Below are 9,122 nucleotides of genomic sequence, written 5' to 3'. Positions count from 1 at the left end.
TTTGCATAGACCAGTTCAGACAATTAGGACATGTCCTCTGTGGACAAAGTAACAGATGTTGCTGATTTTTTATTGCTGTTGTTCCTGTCTGCTTGTTTTGGATTGGTGGGATGTTTTTGCTTTGGATGGACAAGATGGGGGAGAAGGCAGGACATATACTTTTCAACATGATTTCCCAGATGGAACCCTTTGCCTGGCAACGTTTACACCTTGACACTTGTCTGGCTCTGGCAGATAAGGATTTGAGAGGCGGTAGTTGAATTGGGAAGTGATCCCAGGAAATAGCAGTAGGGGAGTAGGGGAGAGAACTAGGGGAAAGGAAGGAGGCCAAAATACAGTGTGCTAATAAGCAGGTTTTTCTGTGAGCAAGCGGGATGCAATCCTGCCTGAGCGCCTGGGGAACTCCATACAGCAAGCCTCAGACTGGCCCCACTCTAGAGGCAAGGAAGCTGGGGTATTTATCCAAGTTACTGAATGAGGCTGCCTCCAGGGTCATTAACTCTGAGAACCGAGCAAAGCCGTGGGAGCCTACAGAGCAGGGCCTGCCTAGGGGATGTGGGCAGGGCACCAGCAGCATCAGCTATAGTCTCCACTCTTCATTGTCTGCCCTGTTCCAGGCACAGGAGCAGCTGGTGGCCAGGAGCCAAAGCAAGCACCAGGAAAACCTGATTCCAGTAAGAGCCAGCAGCCCTAAAAAGGAAGCGGTACTATGCACATGTGGTGATGTTTTGCTAGGCGCACTATTGTGGGTTCTGAAAGGGGCCCTCTGAGAGGATTTGCAATGCCTATCAAACCATCCAGAAAGGAGCTTCCAGCTCAGCGGTGTGATGGCGCTCAGTGGGTAACAGGCATGGAAAAGCTAAGACCGCCTGGGACTTGGGGCTAATTAAGTGCAATCCTGTTTCTCCTTCCATCACTGCTGAAACACATCAGCCAAAATCTCCTAAAAGCCCTAAATTTGCAGCCATCTTCATCTCTTTAATTACTGTGTCTGGTTCACTTTATTTGCAAGCATGGGAGCTTTTTACAGCATTTTCACATCTCTGTGCAAGGTGTCAAAGAACCATAAAGACCCCGGGAGAGAAGAGAGGAAAAAACTCTCAGTCAGGCCAATGGCTATGTGACTGGCCCTTTCTCTATGCACTAAAAAGGTATTTAAACAGTGTAAACCTGAAGAGAGCATAAGTTGGCAAAGCTCTGAAGCCTAAAGATTCTAGAACTCAGTCTAAATTGAGAGGGGGCAGCCGGAAGAGGCGGTAGAGTGAGTACTGGGCACGCCACCCAGGCCCTCCCCTTCAGGACCAAGGGTTGTTTAAAGTTGCTGGAAGCATTGCAGCTCACATCTCACAGCCTAGTCCCTCTTGGGGAATTGTCCTCAGCTGAAAGGAGCTGCCACACCCAAGGGTGCCTTCCTTCCCTGGGGGCATCCCTCCTTTAAGAACAGATTTATGTGGAGTACAAGCCCCTTCCGCCTTGGCTTTAGTTGAGACACCTCTGAAGGGCCATCCCAGCTCCAGGGATCCCTATAGGATCAGTTGCGGGCCCCCTTCCCTGCTTTCCTCAGACTAATGCTGTTCCCAGAAGCAATTCACAATAAACTTCCTACACATACAGTGCTGCCTCAGAGTCTGTTTTTTGGGAGAGGCAACCTATGACAGCCATGGATGGTGTGTGAAATGGCAGACCTGGTGACACCTGTCCAGATGTTTCTGGAAGTCACCGTGTTGAGGAAAAGCACCCCACATACTGAATGGGTGGCATTTCTCACTATTATTCCACAGTGTCCTTACTGCATTCTAAAAAATTAGCACATTTAACATGATTGAAAATGTTGCTGCATAAAATGTCTGCATTGCAAAGTAAAGCACTAATACCTTAACAAAAGTACCAAGTGAAAAATTAAGGAAAGTAGTTGAAACATACATGATAGACAAAGGGATAACTTTATTAATATATAAAGAGCTTTTGAAAATTAATAAGACCAGCAACCAAAAAGTGAAATGAAGAACATGAACGGAGTTTACAGAAAAACAAATTACAAAATGGCCTTCTCACCTATAAAAAGATATTTGGCTTACTCATAAGAAAATAAATGCAAATGAATACTATCCTGAGATGCCATTTTCACCTAACAGATGAATGAAGATCCAAAAGTTGAATAGCATGCTGTGTTGGCATGTGTGTGAAGTAATAGACATTCTCATAAAATTCTGGCAGGTGTATAAACTGGTACAACCTCTTTGGAAGGCAAATTGGCAGTAGGAAATGCACATACACATTGACACAACAAGAATTTGGCTCTTCTAAGGACATATAAACCCAAAAAGTGTACAGGGCATACATATGGGGTTGTTCTTCTTTGCATTGTTTATAGTAACAAAAGACCAGGATGTTCAAAATGTTAGAATGATTAACAAACATCGAAATGTTCATCATTACCAGACTGAGTACATTTATTGTAAATCCATCAATAAAATATTCTTCAGCCTAACTCTCCTCTGCTCACCCTGGAAAGGACAAGTTCCAGGGCCAAAACGACCCTGAGGAGAGGAGAGCTGGTTGTCAAGGCTGTAAAACAGGTAGAGCCTGGCCTAGCATTTCCCTGTGGACTCAACTTCTTTCCCAGTTTTCCTCAACCTTACTATCACTCTGGGCAGCAGCCTGGATTTAATAATCTTTGCAATTCATTGCGCTTCTTATGATAAACAGTTGATGTAAAAACATACTTTATCACCTTTTATAGTCTAACAGGTTATGCAGTTCATTATTCTGACTTATATTAGCCTCTCACTTGAACAAACAATTGTTTGTAATGTAACTATAAATTATATTTAATTTTGGGATATTCCATCCAATGCAAGGAAGTTTTTCTCAATAATCTTGGTAGAGAGTTCATTAAATAGCTTTGATTCACAGAATGATTAAAACGCACATCTTGCATAGGTTCATTCTATTTGTTATGGTCTCTAGTATCTTTATTCAGAGGAGTTTTAAGGGTCTTCTATAATCTATGTCAGCCATAAATTACAGTGTTAAGGGAGAAAGAATCTTTGAAGCAAAACCTTCTTTAAATATTTTTTTGAGGCCAGGCGCGGTGGCTCACGCCTGTAATCCTAGCACTTTGGGAGACCGAGGCGGGCGGATCACGTGGTCAGGAGATCAAGACCATCCTGGCTAACACGGTGAAACCCCGTCTCTACTAAAAATACAAAAAATTAGCCGGGTGTGGTGGTGGGCGCCTGTAGTCCCAGCTACTCAGGAGGCTGAGGCCGGAGAATGGCATGAACCTGGGAGGCGGAGCTTGCAGTTAGCTGAGATCATGCCACTGCACTCCAACCTGGGTAACACAGCAAGACGCCACCTCAAAAAAAAAAATTTTTTTTCGAGATACTGATTTCTGAAAAACTAACAGAGAAACCATAATTTGCAAAGCCAAAAGACTCAGAAACCTGCTTCTTCTTGGCAAAGGTAAAATATTCTTTAAAACGTCCTAAATATTCTTCAGAAACAAAATTACAATGGCCAAAAGAAGAGGTAAGCACGGTTCCAGCAAACCTCTATCCAGTGCCTGTTTAAAAATGGGCTGCCCTTTCCACAAAGAAGCCTGCGTATCTATCATAGCAGGTGTCATTTATAGCCAAGTTTTTCCAATTCTGCCTTACACAGACTGCAACGAACTCTGCAGAAAAATTTCCAACGCATATAAGCTCAGAAGCACGCACCTGGATTTCAGATCTCAGTAAACCTGGATTAGCACACACCATTCATTGACCCAGCTGCACGGTTGAATCCCATGGATATTGCAACAAAGGTTTGAAGAAGAGATGAATTGTGCTGGGCCTTGTCAATTCATTCCAAGTGTCAAGATGACATAAAAAGGCACAGAGATATTTCTTTACTGGTGCAGCTCTTGAGATAACATGGGGGAGGGAACTCTGTTTGCTGTTTTAAAGAACTGAAATACCATTCCTCATATTACACAAATGAACTGATGCATCATCAATCATTGGTATTTGAAAGGACTTTGGACCATGGGATGCATTATTCTCTACCATAACCTGCATATTGTTTTTAATTGCTCTAACTAACCACATAAGTGAATACTTGCTTGGAGTTCAGATAGCAACTCCTCCATCAGGTCTTTTGGCAGCTTAGGAGTGAGTGAGTATTCTTGGCAAGGAAACTTAGCAGTGTGTTGATTAAGAACTTGCTCTGCCCAGTCTCATTCTCTCAACATCTCTTCCCTCCAGCGCCTACCCTGCAGCTCCTCAACCCCAGAGGCCTTCTCTCCCCCTGCTCCCGGTACATTTTCCTACAAAGCCAGGCCGGGAATTTGCTGGAAAACCTGAAAGTCCTAAGGGGAGTCAGTACTGGTCCTTCAACCACAGCAAATGAAGTGAGTGCTGGGAGACTGGCAGGGAGCCTGCCTCTGCCTCCTTGGGCTGATGTATTGCAGAAGTTGTGCCAGGGACTGGTGGGGACAGCCCGTTTTATGAGGAGTCAAGGCTGTGACATGGAGCCCTTCCAAGGCGTCTTTCACACGTCCTTGCTACTCCTCTAATAAGCCGGATTAACCCTGAGTAAAGCACAGGCTTCTGGAAAGAGCCTATAAATTTTATCTTGCACTGTGGCCCTAAAATGCTGGTCTTGCTTTTGGCAACTGCAAAGCTAAACAAATGAGCAGCCCCTGGCTTGCCTGTCCTCCACACAGTGAGGGACACACCTCTCAAAAAGCAGGTTTATGAAATGTGTGTCCCCAGGTGGGCTCCAGTGTGGGTGTACTTGAACGTGGCTCTTGTGCTCTAAAACCAACTCGACTTTTTTCCTAAGGTAGAACTGATTTTCTCTCCCATCCTCCTTCCCCCCAACTCTCTCTCACTCCTAGGAGCCGGCTCCAGGGGCATGCAAACTGAGAAGTTGCATAGGATCCTGGGCTCAGCAGGGCTCCACACTCGGTTTAATGCTTTGTTGCTGCCTTCTTGAAATCTTTAGTACTTTCTGAACAAGAAGTCCCGCATTTTCATTTTGCACTGGGCCCTGCAAATTATGTAGCCAGTCCTGCTCCTCGTTTTACAGATCCTGCCCTAGAGGAAGACATGCTGGGAAGGACAACCTCTGCGTGGGCTTTGTTTTCTGAGATGAGGGTGGTAAGTTTTCCTGTCTGGAGGCTGGCCAGGTTCTTCACAACTTCACTTGATGCCTTTCATATTTGTGGACTTCCAGCTCCCAAGCCCAAGCCCCGCTTGGCACTATTTTCAAAACATTGTAGAAATGAAGAGTTACTGAATGATTAGAAAATTCCAGACCCTGTTCTGAGAGCTTTATGTGCATTTTATCAGGTAATTCTCACAACGGTATTGCAAAGCAGGCACCATCATTACCCCATTTTAAAGATGAGGAAATGGACTTTCAGAGAGTTCATGTAATTTGTCTCAAATCAAACTCAGATGTAGTTAACTCCAAAGCATGTAGTTTTAACCACTAGACCATACAGCTTGATTATAAAAGGAAAATATGTTCTTCATTTCATTGCCAGTAAGATTCTTGATGGATGTGTTGATTGATTGTGAGTTTGGAGACGAAGACTGGTGGGAAGTAAGAAAGTAATAGAAAAACATTCCTTATTTTCCCCCACTGAGTATATAGGAGAATATAAACCAATATTGCCAGGCTGCCATAAAGAAACAATCTCCTGTAATTTTTTCCTTTTCAGTTTGGTCTAGGCATTATTTTTAAGGTTGTTGGCTTCAGTAGCTGTAAGCACTTTTGGCTCTAGGACTGTGGGATACATTACCCAAAAATGTTTCAGGCTTCATAGTTTCATATCTCCTCAAATGCATTCAGCAGACCAAAGATATGCCCACAGACCAGCATCAGGGATTTTTTTTTTTTTTTTTACAATAACCATCATCATCTAACAGTCAAAGCAAATGTTTGTTAATTACTGTGAGCCAGCCAGTTTACACATATAAACGTATTTAATCCAATCTTATAATTTAAGCATTATTATTATAATTTTACAGATGAGGAAACTGAAGCCAGAGAGACTAAATAATTTGGTAAGATCATTTAGCTGGTAATCTTCAGAGCCAAGATTTGAATCAAGGCAGGCTAAGGCAAAAAGCCATGCTCTTCTCCCCTACATGACATGAAAGCTGGTGTCTTCTGTAAAAGGCACTGTTCTGCTGACAGAAATCTAGAGAGATTAATAGTCAGGAGTGGAAGGGCCAATGGTGTCTCCTGACCCTGGAACCACAGTGCCCTTTCTTGCTTGACATCCCCTTATCTACATACCACTGACTAAATGTGTGTTTACTGGGGATGAGACCCCTGGGGACACAACACAGACAACACCAGGGGCTAAATGATTCTTTATTGATCCTGATTAGATTAAAGACGGCCATAACTCAAACGACACTGTTGCTTCTGAATTTCCTTATGGTTCCTGCAGGGAGTGATAACTAGGTAATATAAGGGAACCTCTTTCTTGACAGCTATTTCTCATAAAACTACTCACCAAATGATAGAATTCATAAGGGAAGAGGGAAGACATTTCATGAGGCTTCATTTATCTCATTTAATTTATCACAACACGCCTGAGAGGAAGGTATCACTATCTCCATTCTATAGATGAAGAAGCTGAGGTTCAGAGAAAATTTGGTAACTTGCTTAAAGTCTCTCTGCAAGTAAATAATGGAGCTAGGAATTCAAATCCTGGGATGCTAAAATAAAACTCAGTGTCTAAAGTATGAGACATACAGCCTCTTCAAATGCTATGTTGTGAAGCCCAGCGCCAGCCAGCTGGCTTATATGGAACTGTTCACTATCTTATTACTCAGCATAAACTGTGTTTCCAAGGCCAGTGTTGCCCTCAACCCTCCAGGCCATGGCTTTCTAATCAATGCTAGCTGTTCTTTGAGGTTTTCTCGTCATCTCCGAGGAGGTTCTTCATAAACCTTTGTCCTTAGGACTATATCACACTAATTCAGAATCATTTTAATGGGACAATTTTATGTTTATGGAATATAGTAATAGCAACTTACCTTTTACTAAACCTACTAATCTTTTTTCTTCCTTTGCTTTCCCTCTAATTCTGTGAGTCTGGGAACTGAGTTATACTTTAGAAAAAGCACCATGCCAGACTCACTAACTTTGCAGCTGTAGAAGCTGATCTGTACTGAAAGAAAGGAAAAAAGAGAGCTTCCTTCCTTCCTTCTGTCCACTCACCACCTTCAGACAGATGTAGGCATGTAGGCATCTACACGTGGGTACACACATACACACACACTCTTATACACATGCACAGAACCACACAGGCAAGCCCACAAATTACATACATTTGCACACAAATCAACACACACACATGCACACATCTGGGCATGCTCACCCATGCATTCACACAGGCCCATATATACAAATATGAACATACAAACTTGCTCACTCCCTAGGGCTCATTGACTGGGTGGAAGAATTCTTGGAATGCAGATGGTCCAGGTAGACGGTTTTCTGTTCTAGGAAACTGCCTTTGCCCTCTTCCATCAGATATGCCCCTCTTTGCTGGAAGCCAGTCCCAGGGACTTACGTGGTGCTTTTTATTAAAACAAAGACTGTAGTCACTTTCCATTAATGACAGTGATGTGACTCCACATCGTAAACAGAATTCTTATTTGTTGAGCAACATTTTTCTATCCATTGGCAACCTTTTTCAGATATGTTACTAGCTTTAATCTAGATATATAATTATGAAAATGAAGAATAATTATTACTTGGAAGTGACAATTTCCTTTATAAAGGATTCACCATGCTTTGAAAGAAGTCTTTTAATACATTCAAAACATGACTTCACTGATAAGATTTAACTATCTGCTGGGCTTCTCAGGATCACTGTTTTCACATAAAGTTCTGGAGGACAATCACTACTGGACTCACAGATATTAAAAACTAATAGTTCTGAATAAACAAAGTATATAAGGAGAGAAATTCTTGATATGAAATCAAAAGTTAAAATGTGTTTAGTGGAATTAACTGCTTAATAAAAGAAAAAGAAAAGTTACTTCAAAAGACATTCAGAAATCCTAAAGGCAAAGTCAAGGATGAAAAATACATGTGGTTTGCGGATCTCCAAAGGTGGGGAGCCCTGGAGGCCTTCCCTAAGAGTCCGGTCTTGAGGCTACCTCCACACCCAGCATCCAAATCTTTTTTACGTTCTTTGCTGCCAGCTGGCCCCAGGATCATCAAGCAGTGCTAAATATAGCCCAGCTTTTTTTCCTCTTTGCTGGGGAAACGATCACATTTTAGTCCAGATGAAAGCAAGGCAAATGACTACTTTTCTTGGAAAGCATATGTTTATAATTTCTAATTTTGCAAGAACCAGGCAGAGTAAATTCAGTTTATTAAAACATGAATTTAGCACATTTGTAACAGAGTGGTAATATTTATTCCTACTGGACTTGAAATTATCTTGGATGGTAAAAAAAAAATCTTTAATTATGCATCGACAAAGGACAACAGAACACAATGCATTGTTTTTTAAAATCTTTCCCAAAGCAAGAAAATCATAGGTTAAACGTTTAATGTTCTTGCAGCCTTCATTTTATTTCCATCAAGTTCTGAAATAAGAAAACTTTTATTTTGGCACAGAAATAACCCTCCATTATGTGAAATGTACAGATTTACAAGTGGACTGATTTTTTCCATTGGATTCAGGAGGATACTAGAAATTCACAAAAACAGGCTTCCTCAATTTTCCATAGCATTGGACATTAACTCTGGAAAAACCCAGAGAAGAATGATTGTACATGTGTGAAGTGATGTTAAGTTTGCCCAAGACATACATATTGCATCTCATTTTGAACCTCACACAACTCTGATATATGGGCCTAATTACTATCTTTTCTGACCTCACCACAAAGATAGAGTTGGAAAGATTATTTAGCAGTAAGAGAACTAAGGTCTAGAGAAATTAAATAACTTGGCCAAGGTTCCATAACAAAGAAATGGAGGAACTAAGACTAGAATCCAGACCCGCAGACTCTCAGATCAGTCAATTTTGACCATACTTACCATCGGAGTCAATTTTCCCTTGGGGTCTGGTGATCAATAGCAACATGGTCTCCTGGGTA

This window comes from Gorilla gorilla, chromosome 4 (genome assembly GCF_029281585.2).
Source record: "Gorilla gorilla gorilla isolate KB3781 chromosome 4, NHGRI_mGorGor1-v2.1_pri, whole genome shotgun sequence".
NCBI lineage: Eukaryota > Metazoa > Chordata > Mammalia > Primates > Hominidae > Gorilla > Gorilla gorilla.
Note: the sequence above shows the minus strand (reverse complement) of the source record.